The sequence below is a fragment of the Scardinius erythrophthalmus genome, assembly GCF_964197995.2.
Source record: "Scardinius erythrophthalmus genome assembly, chromosome: 1".
Taxonomy (NCBI): domain Eukaryota; kingdom Metazoa; phylum Chordata; class Actinopteri; order Cypriniformes; family Leuciscidae; genus Scardinius; species Scardinius erythrophthalmus.
The window spans coordinates 72,754,546-72,769,242 of NC_138221.1; positions in this window are offsets into that span (position 1 = coordinate 72,754,546).

A 14,697-nucleotide genomic window follows, 5' to 3' on the forward strand; every position below is an offset into this window, starting at 1 on the left:
CACTTGCTTTGCAATTCATCCATTTGGTTATTATGGAATCAAACTAATCAAGAGTTCTAGACTTTGACGGGTTCTTCTTATTTGCTTTCATGTTGCTTTTCACATGATTGCTGTATGAGATTTTTATAGACAACTATGCCTAGGGCCTTGAAGTTCTATCACACCACATGTAGCCACTTATATGTTTTCTTACTTGGCATATGTAACTCTTTAGGTATTTACAACACCACTGTTCACTATATGATTAAAGTGTGAAAATTAATTGTTAGAAAAAGTTTATATTAGTTCAAGTTTGCTCTGTGTGGATGTATTGTTCTGTTCCAGTGATGTTCTATGACTAAACCTGGAAGGGAAAAGATATCACGTATGGGGTCAAAGCCTGTTCCCCAATGGTATCTGCTGAAGCCTTTGCTGGAGGAATATATACCCCTCGGGTCCCAGCAAGTTTTCACCAAGGTGGTAGGACCAAGCGTTCTATTACACTACTTTGCATACCTTGTTTATTCGTGTAGTCTGTCATCCAGATAGTAAATATGCACTTGCTTTTTGCAATTCATCCATTGGGTTATTATGGAATCAAACTAATCAAGAGTTCTAGACTTTGACGGGTTCTTCTTATTTGCTTTCATGTTGCTTTTCACATGATTGCTGTATGAGAATTGTATAGACAACTTTGCCTAGGGCCTTGAAGTTCTATCACACCACATGTAGCCACTTATATGTTTTCTTACTTGGCATATGTAACTCTTTAGGTATTTACAACACCACTGTTCAATATATGATTAAAGTGTGAAAATTAATCCTAAGATGAAGTTTATATTAGTTCAAGTTTGCTCTGTGTGGATGTATTGTTCTGTTCCAGTGATTTTCTTTTACTAAATCTTGAAGGGAAAATATATCACCTATGGGGTCAAAGCCTGTTCCCCAATGGTATCTGCTGAAGCCTGTTCCCCAATGGTATCTGCTAAAGCCTGTTCCCCAATGGTATCTGCTGAAGCCTTTGCTGGAGGCATATATACCCCTCGGGTCCCAGCAAGTTTTCACCAAGGTGGTAGGACCCAGCGATCCATTTTGCCCCTTTGCATACCTTGTTTATTCGTGTAGCCTGCCCTCCGGATAATAAATATGCACTTGCTTTGCAATTCATCCATTGGGTTATCATGGAATCAAACTAATCAAGAGTTCTAGACTTTGACGGGTTCTTCTTATTTGCTTTCATGTTGCTTTTCACATGATTGCTGTATGAGATTTTTATAGACAACTATGCCTAGGGCCTTGAAGTTCTATCACACCACATGTAGCCACTTATGTTTTCTTACTTGGCATATGTAACTCTTTCGGTATGTACAACGATTAAAGTTTGAAAATTAATCCTAAGAAGAAGTTTATATTAGTTCAAGTTTGCTCTGTGTGGATGTATTGTTCTGTTCCAGTGATGTTCTATGACTAAACCTGGAAGGGAAAAGATATCACGTATGGGGTCAAAGCCTGTTCCCCAATGGTATCTGCTGAAGCCTTTGCTGGAGGAATATATACCCCTCGGGTCCCAGCAAGTTTTCACCAAGGTGGTAGGACCAAGCGTTCTATTACACTACTTTGCATACCTTGTTTATTCGTGTAGTCTGCCATCCAGATAGTAAATATGCACTTGCTTTTTGCAATTCATCCATTGGGTTATTATGGAATCAAACTAATCAAGAGTTCTAGACTTTGACGGGTTCTTGAAGTTCTATCACACCACATGTAGCCACTTATGTTTTCTTACTTGGCATATGTAACTCTTTAGGTATGTACAACGATTAAAGTTTGAAAATTAATCCTAAGAAGAAGTTTATATTAGTTCAAGTTTGCTCTGTGTGGATGTATTGTTCTGTTCCAGTGATGTTCTGTGACTAAACCTTGAAGGGAAAAGATATCACGTATGGGGTCAAAGCCTGTTCCCCAATGGTATCTGCTGAAGCCTTTGCTGGAGGAATATATACCCCTCGGGTCCCAGCAAGTTTTCACCAAGGTGGTAGGACCCAGCGATCCATTTTGCCGCTTTACATACCTTGTTTATTCGTGTAGCCTGCCCTCCAGATAATAAATATGCACTTGCTTTGCAATTCATCCATTTGGTTATTATGGAATCAAACTAATCAAGAGTTCTAGACTTTGACGGGTTCTTCTTATTTGCTTTCATGTTGCTTTTCACATGATTGCTGTATGAGATTTTTATAGACAACTATGCCTAGGGCCTTGAAGTTCTATCACACCACATGTAGCCACTTATATGTTTTCTTACTTGGCATATGTAACTCTTTAGGTATTTACAACACCACTGTTCACTATATGATTAAAGTGTGAAAATTAATTGTTAGAAAAAGTTTATATTAGTTCAAGTTTGCTCTGTGTGGATGTATTGTTCTGTTCCAGTGATGTTCTGTGACTAAACCTTGAAGGGAAAAGATATCACGTATGGGGTCAAAGCCTGTTCCCCAATGGTATCTGCTAAAGCCTGTTCCCCAATGGTATCTGCTGAAGCCTTTGCTGGAGGCATATATACCCCTCGGGTCCCAGCAAGTTTTCACCAAGGTGGTAGGACCAAGCGTTCTATTACACTACTTTGCATACCTTGTTTATTCGTGTAGTCTGTCATCCAGATAGTAAATATGCACTTGCTTTTTGCAATTCATCCATTGGGTTATTATGGAATCAAACTAATCAAGAGTTCTAGACTTTGACGGGTTCTTCTTATTTGCTTTCATGTTGCTTTTCACATGATTGCTGTATGAGAATTGTATAGACAACTTTGCCTAGGGCCTTGAAGTTCTATCACACCACATGTAGCCACTTATATGTTTTCTTACTTGGCATATGTAACTCTTTAGGTATTTACAACACCACTGTTCAATATATGATTAAAGTGTGAAAATTAATCCTAAGATGAAGTTTATATTAGTTCAAGTTTGCCCTGTGTGGATGTATTGTTCTGTTCCAGTGATTTTCTTTTACTAAATCTTGAAGAGAAAATATATCACCTATGGGGTCAAAGCCTGTTCCCCAATGGTATCTGCTGAAGCCTGTTCCCCAATGGTATCTGCTAAAGCCTGTTCCCCAATGGTATCTGCTGAAGCCTTTGCTGGAGGCATATATACCCCTCGGGTCCCAGCAAGTTTTCACCAAGGTGGTAGGACCCAGCGATCCATTTTGCCCCTTTGCATACCTTGTTTATTCGTGTAGCCTGCCCTCCGGATAATAAATATGCACTTGCTTTGCAATTCATCCATTGGGTTATCATGGAATCAAACTAATCAAGAGTTCTAGACTTTGACGGGTTCTTCTTATTTGCTTTCATGTTGCTTTTCACATGATTGCTGTATGAGATTTTTATAGACAACTATGCCTAGGGCCTTGAAGTTCTATCACACCACATGTAGCCACTTATATGTTTTCTTACTTGGCATATGTAACTCTTTAGGTATTTACAACACCACTGTTCACTATATGATTAAAGTGTGAAAATTAATTGTTAGAAAAAGTTTATATTAGTTCAAGTTTGCTCTGTGTGGATGTATTGTTCTGTTCCAGTGATGTTCTATGACTAAACCTGGAAGGGAAAAGATATCACGTATGGGGTCAAAGCCTGTTCCCCAATGGTATCTGCTGAAGCCTTTGCTGGAGGAATATATACCCCTCGGGTCCCAGCAAGTTTTCACCAAGGTGGTAGGACCAAGCGTTCTATTACACTACTTTGCATACCTTGTTTATTCGTGTAGTCTGTCATCCAGATAGTAAATATGCACTTGCTTTTTGCAATTCATCCATTGGGTTATTATGGAATCAAACTAATCAAGAGTTCTAGACTTTGACGGGTTCTTGAAGTTCTATCACACCACATGTAGCCACTTATGTTTTCTTACTTGGCATATGTAACTCTTTAGGTATGTACAACGATTAAAGTTTGAAAATTAATCCTAAGAAGAAGTTTATATTAGTTCAAGTTTGCTCTGTGTGGATGTATTGTTCTGTTCCAGTGATGTTCTGTGACTAAACCTTGAAGGGAAAAGATATCACGTATGGGGTCAAAGCCTGTTCCCCAATGGTATCTGCTGAAGCCTTTGCTGGAGGAATATATACCCCTCGGGTCCCAGCAAGTTTTCACCAAGGTGGTAGGACCCAGCGATCCATTTTGCCGCTTTACATACCTTGTTTATTCGTGTAGCCTGCCCTCCAGATAATAAATATGCACTTGCTTTGCAATTCATCCATTTGGTTATTATGGAATCAAACTAATCAAGAGTTCTAGACTTTGACGGGTTCTTCTTATTTGCTTTCATGTTGCTTTTCACATGATTGCTGTATGAGATTTTTATAGACAACTATGCCTAGGGCCTTGAAGTTCTATCACACCACATGTAGCCACTTATATGTTTTCTTACTTGGCATATGTAACTCTTTAGGTTTTTACAACACCACTGTTCACTATATGATTAAAGTGTGAAAATTAATTGTTAGAAAAAGTTTATATTAGTTCAAGTTTGCTCTGTGTGGATGTATTGTTCTGTTCCAGTGATGTTCTGTGACTAAACCTTGAAGGGAAAAGATATCACGTATGGGGTCAAAGCCTGTTCCCCAATGGTATCTGCTAAAGCCTGTTCCCCAATGGTATCTGCTGAAGCCTTTGCTGGAGGCATATATACCCCTCGGGTCCCAGCAAGTTTTCACCAAGGTGGCAGGACCAAGCGTTCTATTACACTACTTTGCATACCTTGTTTATTCGTGTAGTCTGTCATCCAGATAGTAAATATGCACTTGCTTTTTGCAATTCATCCATTGGGTTATTATGGAATCAAACTAATCAAGAGTTCTAGACTTTGACGGGTTCTTCTTATTTGCTTTCATGTTGCTTTTCACATGATTGCTGTATGAGAATTGTATAGACAACTTTGCCTAGGGCCTTGAAGTTCTATCACACCACATGTAGCCACTTATATGTTTTCTTACTTGGCATATGTAACTCTTTAGGTATTTACAACACCACTGTTCAATATATGATTAAAGTGTGAAAATTAATCCTAAGATGAAATTTATATTAGTTCAAGTTTGCCCTGTGTGGATGTATTGTTCTGTTCCAGTGATTTTCTTTTACTAAATCTTGAAGAGAAAATATATCACCTATGGGGTCAAAGCCTGTTCCCCAATGGTATCTGCTGAAGCCTGTTCCCCAATGGTATCTGCTAAAGCCTGTTCCCCAATGGTATCTGCTGAAGCCTTTGCTGGAGGCATATATACCCCTCGGGTCCCAGCAAGTTTTCACCAAGGTGGTAGGACCCAGCGATCCATTTTGCCCCTTTGCATACCTTGTTTATTCGTGTAGCCTGCCCTCCGGATAATAAATATGCACTTGCTTTGCAATTCATCCATTGGGTTATCATGGAATCAAACTAATCAAGAGTTCTAGACTTTGACGGGTTCTTCTTATTTGCTTTCATGTTGCTTTTCACATGATTGCTGTATGAGATTTTTATAGACAACTATGCCTAGGGCCTTGAAGTTCTATCACACCACATGTAGCCACTTATATGTTTTCTTACTTGGCATATGTAACTCTTTAGGTATTTACAACACCACTGTTCACTATATGATTAAAGTGTGAAAATTAATTGTTAGAAAAAGTTTATATTAGTTCAAGTTTGCTCTGTGTGGATGTATTGTTCTGTTCCAGTGATGTTCTATGACTAAACCTGGAAGGGAAAAGATATCACGTATGGGGTCAAAGCCTGTTCCCCAATGGTATCTGCTGAAGCCTTTGCTGGAGGAATATATACCCCTCGGGTCCCAGCAAGTTTTCACCAAGGTGGTAGGACCAAGCGTTCTATTACACTACTTTGCATACCTTGTTTATTCGTGTAGTCTGTCATCCAGATAGTAAATATGCACTTGCTTTTTGCAATTCATCCATTGGGTTATTATGGAATCAAACTAATCAAGAGTTCTAGACTTTGACGGGTTCTTCTTATTTGCTTTCATGTTGCTTTTCACATGATTGCTGTATGAAAATTGTATAGACAACTTTGCCTAGGGCCTTGAAGTTCTATCACACCACATGTAGCCACTTATATGTTTTCTTACTTGGCATATGTAACTCTTTAGGTATTTACAACACCACTGTTCAATATATGATTAAAGTGTGAAAATTAATCCTAAGATGAAGTTTATATTAGTTCAAGTTTGCTCTGTGTGGATGTATTGTTCTGTTCCAGTGATTTTCTTTTACTAAATCTTGAAGGGAAAATATATCACCTATGGGGTCAAAGCCTGTTCCCCAATGGTATCTGCTGAAGCCTGTTCCCCAATGGTATCTGCTAAAGCCTGTTCCACAATGGTATCTGCTGAAGCCTTTGCTGGAGGCATATATACCCCTCGGGTCCCAGCAAGTTTTCACCAAGGTGGTAGGACCCAGCGATCCATTTTGCCCCTTTGCATACCTTGTTTATTCGTGTAGCCTGCCCTCCGGATAATAAATATGCACCTGCTTTGCAATTCATCCATTGGGTTATCATGGAATCAAACTAATCAAGAGTTCTAGACTTTGACGGGTTCTTCTTATTTGCTTTCATGTTGCTTTTCACATGATTGCTGTATGAGATTTTTATAGACAACTATGCCTAGGGCCTTGAAGTTCTATCACACCACATGTAGCCACTTATGTTTTCTTACTTGGCATATGTAACTCTTTAGGTATGTACAACGATTAAAGTTTGAAAATTAATCCTAAGAAGAAGTTTATATTAGTTCAAGTTTGCTCTGTGTGGATGTATTGTTCTGTTCCAGTGATGTTCTGTGACTAAACCTTGAAGGGAAAAGATATCACGTATGGGGTCAAAGCCTGTTCCCCAATGGTATCTGCTGAAGCCTTTGCTGGAGGAATATATACCCCTCGGGTCCCAGCAAGTTTTCACCAAGGTGGTAGGACCCAGCGTTCTATTACACTACTTTGCATACCTTGTTTATTCGTGTAGTCTGCCATCCAGATAGTAAATATGCACTTGCTTTTTGCAATTCATCCATTGGGTTATTATGGAATCAAACTAATCAAGAGTTCTAGACTTTGACGGGTTCTTCTTATTTGCTTTCATGTTGCTTTTCACATGATTGCTGTATGAGAATTTTATAGACAACTATGCCTAGGGCCTTGAAGTTCTATCACACCACATGTAGCCACTTATATGTTTTCTTACTTGGCATATATAACTCTTTAGGTATTTACAATGATTAAAGTGTGAAAATTAATTGCAAGAAAAAGTTTATATTAGTTCCAAGTTTGCTCTGTGTGGATGTATTGTTCTGTTCCAGTGATGTTCTATGACTAAACCTTGAAGGGAAAAGATATCACCTATGGGGTCAAAGCCTGTTCCCCAATGGTATCTGCTGAAGCCTTTGCTGGAGGCATACAGTATACCCCTCGGGTCCCAGCAAGTTTTCACCAAGGTGGTAGGACCCAGCGATCCATTTTGCCCCTTTACATACCTTGTTTATTCGTGTAGCCTGCCCTCCAGATAATAAATATGCACTTGCTTTGCAATTCATCCATTTGGTTATTATGGAATAAAACTAATCAAGAGTTCTAGACTTTGACGGGTTCTTCTTATTTGCTTTCATGTTGCTTTTCACATGATTGCTGTATGAGATTTTTATAGACAACTATGCCTAGGGCCTTGAAGTTCTATCACACCACATGTAGCCACTTATATGTTTTCTTACTTGGCATATGTAACTCTTTAGGTATTTACAACACCACTGTTCACTATATGATTAAAGTGTGAAAATTAATTGTTAGAAAAAGTTTATATTAGTTCAAGTTTGCTCTGTGTGGATGTATTGTTCTGTTCCAGTGATGTTCTATGACTAAACCTGGAAGGGAAAAGATATCACGTATGGGGTCAAAGCCTGTTCCCCAATGGTATCTGCTGAAGCCTGTTCCCCAATGGTATCTGCTAAAGCCTGTTCCCCAATAGTATCTGCTGAAGCCTTTGCTGGAGGCATATATACCCCTCGGGTCCCAGCAAGTTTTCACCAAGGTGGTAGGACCCAGCGATCCATTTTGCCCCTTTACATACCTTGTTTATTCGTGTAGCCTGCCCTCCAGATAATAAATATGCACTTGCTTTGCAATTCATCCATTTGGTTATTATGAAATCAAACTAATCAAGAGTTCTAGACTTTGACGGGTTCTTCTTATTTGCTTTCATGTTGCTTTTCACATGATTGCTGTATGAGATTTTTATAGACAACTATGCCTAGGGCCTTGAAGTTCTATCACACCACATGTAGCCACTTATATGTTTTCTTACTTGGCATATGTAACTCTTTAGGTATTTACAACACCACTGTTCACTATATGATTAAAGTGTGAAAATTAATTGTTAGAAAAAGTTTATATTAGTTCAAGTTTGCTCTGTGTGGATGTGTTGTTCTGTTCCAGTGATGTTCTATGACTAAACCTGGAAGGGAAAAGATATCACGTATGGGGTCAAAGCCTGTTCCCCAATGGTATCTGCTGAAGTCTTTGCTGGAGGAATATATACCCCTCGGGTCCCAGCAAGTTTTCACCAAGGTGGTAGGACCAAGCGTTCTATTACACTACTTTGCATACCTTGTTTATTCGTGTAGTCTGTCATCCAGATAGTAAATATGCACTTGCTTTTTGCAATTCATCCATTGGGTTATTATGGAATCAAACTAATCAAGAGTTCTAGACTTTGACGGGTTCTTGAAGTTCTATCACACCACATGTAGCCACTTATGTTTTCTTACTTGGCATATGTAACTCTTTAGGTATGTACAACGATTAAAGTTTGAAAATTAATCCTAAGAAGAAGTTTATATTAGTTCAAGTTTGCTCTGTGTGGATGTATTGTTCTGTTCCAGTGATGTTCTGTGACTAAACCTTGAAGGGAAAAGATATCACGTATGGGGTCAAAGCCTGTTCCCCAATGGTATCTGCTGAAGCCTTTGCTGGAGGAATATATACCCCTCGGGTCCCAGCAAGTTTTCACCAAGGTGGTAGGACCCAGCGATCCATTTTGCCGCTTTACATACCTTGTTTATTCGTGTAGCCTGCCCTCCAGATAATAAATATGCACTTGCTTTGCAATTCATCCATTTGGTTATTATGGAATCAAACTAATCAAGAGTTCTAGACTTTGACGGGTTCTTCTTATTTGCTTTCATGTTGCTTTTCACATGATTGCTGTATGAGATTTTTATAGACAACTATGCCTAGGGCCTTGAAGTTCTATCACACCACATGTAGCCACTTATATGTTTTCTTACTTGGCATATGTAACTCTTTAGGTTTTTACAACACCACTGTTCACTATATGATTAAAGTGTGAAAATTAATTGTTAGAAAAAGTTTATATTAGTTCAAGTTTGCTCTGTGTGGATGTATTGTTCTGTTCCAGTGATGTTCTGTGACTAAACCTTGAAGGGAAAAGATATCACGTATGGGGTCAAAGCCTGTTCCCCAATGGTATCTGCTAAAGCCTGTTCCCCAATGGTATCTGCTGAAGCCTTTGCTGGAGGCATATATACCCCTCGGGTCCCAGCAAGTTTTCACCAAGGTGGCAGGACCAAGCGTTCTATTACACTACTTTGCATACCTTGTTTATTCGTGTAGTCTGTCATCCAGATAGTAAATATGCACTTGCTTTTTGCAATTCATCCATTGGGTTATTATGGAATCAAACTAATCAAGAGTTCTAGACTTTGACGGGTTCTTCTTATTTGCTTTCATGTTGCTTTTCACATGATTGCTGTATGAGAATTGTATAGACAACTTTGCCTAGGGCCTTGAAGTTCTATCACACCACATGTAGCCACTTATATGTTTTCTTACTTGGCATATGTAACTCTTTAGGTATTTACAACACCACTGTTCAATATATGATTAAAGTGTGAAAATTAATCCTAAGATGAAATTTATATTAGTTCAAGTTTGCCCTGTGTGGATGTATTGTTCTGTTCCAGTGATTTTCTTTTACTAAATCTTGAAGAGAAAATATATCACCTATGGGGTCAAAGCCTGTTCCCCAATGGTATCTGCTGAAGCCTGTTCCCCAATGGTATCTGCTAAAGCCTGTTCCCCAATGGTATCTGCTGAAGCCTTTGCTGGAGGCATATATACCCCTCGGGTCCCAGCAAGTTTTCACCAAGGTGGTAGGACCCAGCGATCCATTTTGCCCCTTTGCATACCTTGTTTATTCGTGTAGCCTGCCCTCCGGATAATAAATATGCACTTGCTTTGCAATTCATCCATTGGGTTATCATGGAATCAAACTAATCAAGAGTTCTAGACTTTGACGGGTTCTTCTTATTTGCTTTCATGTTGCTTTTCACATGATTGCTGTATGAGATTTTTATAGACAACTATGCCTAGGGCCTTGAAGTTCTATCACACCACATGTAGCCACTTATATGTTTTCTTACTTGGCATATGTAACTCTTTAGGTATTTACAACACCACTGTTCACTATATGATTAAAGTGTGAAAATTAATTGTTAGAAAAAGTTTATATTAGTTCAAGTTTGCTCTGTGTGGATGTATTGTTCTGTTCCAGTGATGTTCTATGACTAAACCTGGAAGGGAAAAGATATCACGTATGGGGTCAAAGCCTGTTCCCCAATGGTATCTGCTGAAGCCTTTGCTGGAGGAATATATACCCCTCGGGTCCCAGCAAGTTTTCACCAAGGTGGTAGGACCAAGCGTTCTATTACACTACTTTGCATACCTTGTTTATTCGTGTAGTCTGTCATCCAGATAGTAAATATGCACTTGCTTTTTGCAATTCATCCATTGGGTTATTATGGAATCAAACTAATCAAGAGTTCTAGACTTTGACGGGTTCTTCTTATTTGCTTTCATGTTGCTTTTCACATGATTGCTGTATGAAAATTGTATAGACAACTTTGCCTAGGGCCTTGAAGTTCTATCACACCACATGTAGCCACTTATATGTTTTCTTACTTGGCATATGTAACTCTTTAGGTATTTACAACACCACTGTTCAATATATGATTAAAGTGTGAAAATTAATCCTAAGATGAAGTTTATATTAGTTCAAGTTTGCTCTGTGTGGATGTATTGTTCTGTTCCAGTGATTTTCTTTTACTAAATCTTGAAGGGAAAATATATCACCTATGGGGTCAAAGCCTGTTCCCCAATGGTATCTGCTGAAGCCTGTTCCCCAATGGTATCTGCTAAAGCCTGTTCCACAATGGTATCTGCTGAAGCCTTTGCTGGAGGCATATATACCCCTCGGGTCCCAGCAAGTTTTCACCAAGGTGGTAGGACCCAGCGATCCATTTTGCCCCTTTGCATACCTTGTTTATTCGTGTAGCCTGCCCTCCGGATAATAAATATGCACCTGCTTTGCAATTCATCCATTGGGTTATCATGGAATCAAACTAATCAAGAGTTCTAGACTTTGACGGGTTCTTCTTATTTGCTTTCATGTTGCTTTTCACATGATTGCTGTATGAGATTTTTATAGACAACTATGCCTAGGGCCTTGAAGTTCTATCACACCACATGTAGCCACTTATGTTTTCTTACTTGGCATATGTAACTCTTTAGGTATGTACAACGATTAAAGTTTGAAAATTAATCCTAAGAAGAAGTTTATATTAGTTCAAGTTTGCTCTGTGTGGATGTATTGTTCTGTTCCAGTGATGTTCTGTGACTAAACCTTGAAGGGAAAAGATATCACGTATGGGGTCAAAGCCTGTTCCCCAATGGTATCTGCTGAAGCCTTTGCTGGAGGAATATATACCCCTCGGGTCCCAGCAAGTTTTCACCAAGGTGGTAGGACCCAGCGTTCTATTACACTACTTTGCATACCTTGTTTATTCGTGTAGTCTGCCATCCAGATAGTAAATATGCACTTGCTTTTTGCAATTCATCCATTGGGTTATTATGGAATCAAACTAATCAAGAGTTCTAGACTTTGACGGGTTCTTCTTATTTGCTTTCATGTTGCTTTTCACATGATTGCTGTATGAGAATTTTATAGACAACTATGCCTAGGGCCTTGAAGTTCTATCACACCACATGTAGCCACTTATATGTTTTCTTACTTGGCATATGTAACTCTTTAGGTATTTACAATGATTAAAGTGTGAAAATTAATTGCAAGAAAAAGTTTATATTAGTTCCAAGTTTGCTCTGTGTGGATGTATTGTTCTGTTCCAGTGATGTTCTATGACTAAACCTTGAAGGGAAAAGATATCACCTATGGGGTCAAAGCCTGTTCCCCAATGGTATCTGCTGAAGCCTTTGCTGGAGGCATACAGTATACCCCTCGGGTCCCAGCAAGTTTTCACCAAGGTGGTAGGACCCAGCGATCCATTTTGCCCCTTTACATACCTTGTTTATTCGTGTAGCCTGCCCTCCAGATAATAAATATGCACTTGCTTTGCAATTCATCCATTTGGTTATTATGGAATCAAACTAATCAAGAGTTCTAGACTTTGACGGGTTCTTCTTATTTGCTTTCATGTTGCTTTTCACATGATTGCTGTATGAGATTTTTATAGACAACTATGCCTAGGGCCTTGAAGTTCTATCACACCACATGTAGCCACTTATATGTTTTCTTACTTGGCATATGTAACTCTTTAGGTATTTACAACACCACTGTTCACTATATGATTAAAGTGTGAAAATTAATTGTTAGAAAAAGTTTATATTAGTTCAAGTTTGCTCTGTGTGGATGTATTGTTCTGTTCCAGTGATGTTCTATGACTAAACCTGGAAGGGAAAAGATATCACGTATGGGGTCAAAGCCTGTTCCCCAATGGTATCTGCTGAAGCCTTTGCTGGAGGAATATATACCCCTCGGGTCCCAGCAAGTTTTCACCAAGGTGGTAGGACCAAGCGTTCTATTACACTACTTTGCATACCTTGTTTATTCGTGTAGTCTGTCATCCAGATAGTAAATATGCACTTGCTTTTTGCAATTCATCCATTGGGTTATTATGGAATCAAACTAATCAAGAGTTCTAGACTTTGACGGGTTCTTCTTATTTGCTTTCATGTTGCTTTTCACATGATTGCTGTATGAGAATTGTATAGACAACTTTGCCTAGGGCCTTGAAGTTCTATCACACCACATGTAGCCACTTATATGTTTTCTTACTTGGCATATGTAACTCTTTAGGTATTTACAACACCACTGTTCAATATATGATTAAAGTGTGAAAATTAATCCTAAGATGAAGTTTATATTAGTTCAAGTTTGCTCTGTGTGGATGTATTGTTCTGTTCCAGTGATTTTCTTTTACTAAATCTTGAAGGGAAAATATATCACCTATGGGGTCAAAGCCTGTTCCCCAATGGTATCTGCTGAAGCCTGTTCCCCAATGGTATCTGCTAAAGCCTGTTCCCCAATGGTATCTGCTGAAGCCTTTGCTGGAGGCATATATACCCCTCGGGTCCCAGCAAGTTTTCACCAAGGTGGTAGGACCCAGCGATCCATTTTGCCCCTTTGCATACCTTGTTTATTCGTGTAGCCTGCCCTCCGGATAATAAATATGCACTTGCTTTGCAATTCATCCATTGGGTTATCATGGAATCAAACTAATCAAGAGTTCTAGACTTTGACGGGTTCTTCTTATTTGCTTTCATGTTGCTTTTCACATGATTGCTGTATGAGATTTTTATAGACAACTATGCCTAGGGCCTTGAAGTTCTATCACACCACATGTAGCCACTTATGTTTTCTTACTTGGCATATGTAACTCTTTCGGTATGTACAACGATTAAAGTTTGAAAATTAATCCTAAGAAGAAGTTTATATTAGTTCAAGTTTGCTCTGTGTGGATGTATTGTTCTGTTCCAGTGATGTTCTATGACTAAACCTGGAAGGGAAAAGATATCACGTATGGGGTCAAAGCCTGTTCCCCAATGGTATCTGCTGAAGCCTTTGCTGGAGGAATATATACCCCTCGGGTCCCAGCAAGTTTTCACCAAGGTGGTAGGACCAAGCGTTCTATTACACTACTTTGCATACCTTGTTTATTCGTGTAGTCTGCCATCCAGATAGTAAATATGCACTTGCTTTTTGCAATTCATCCATTGGGTTATTATGGAATCAAACTAATCAAGAGTTCTAGACTTTGACGGGTTCTTGAAGTTCTATCACACCACATGTAGCCACTTATGTTTTCTTACTTGGCATATGTAACTCTTTAGGTATGTACAACGATTAAAGTTTGAAAATTAATCCTAAGAAGAAGTTTATATTAGTTCAAGTTTGCTCTGTGTGGATGTATTGTTCTGTTCCAGTGATGTTCTGTGACTAAACCTTGAAGGGAAAAGATATCACGTATGGGGTCAAAGCCTGTTCCCCAATGGTATCTGCTGAAGCCTTTGCTGGAGGAATATATACCCCTCGGGTCCCAGCAAGTTTTCACCAAGGTGGTAGGACCCAGCGATCCATTTTGCCGCTTTACATACCTTGTTTATTCGTGTAGCCTGCCCTCCAGATAATAAATATGCACTTGCTTTGCAATTCATCCATTTGGTTATTATGGAATCAAACTAATCAAGAGTTCTAGACTTTGACGGGTTCTTCTTATTTGCTTTCATGTTGCTTTTCACATGATTGCTGTATGAGATTTTTATAGACAACTATGCCTAGGGCCTTGAAGTTC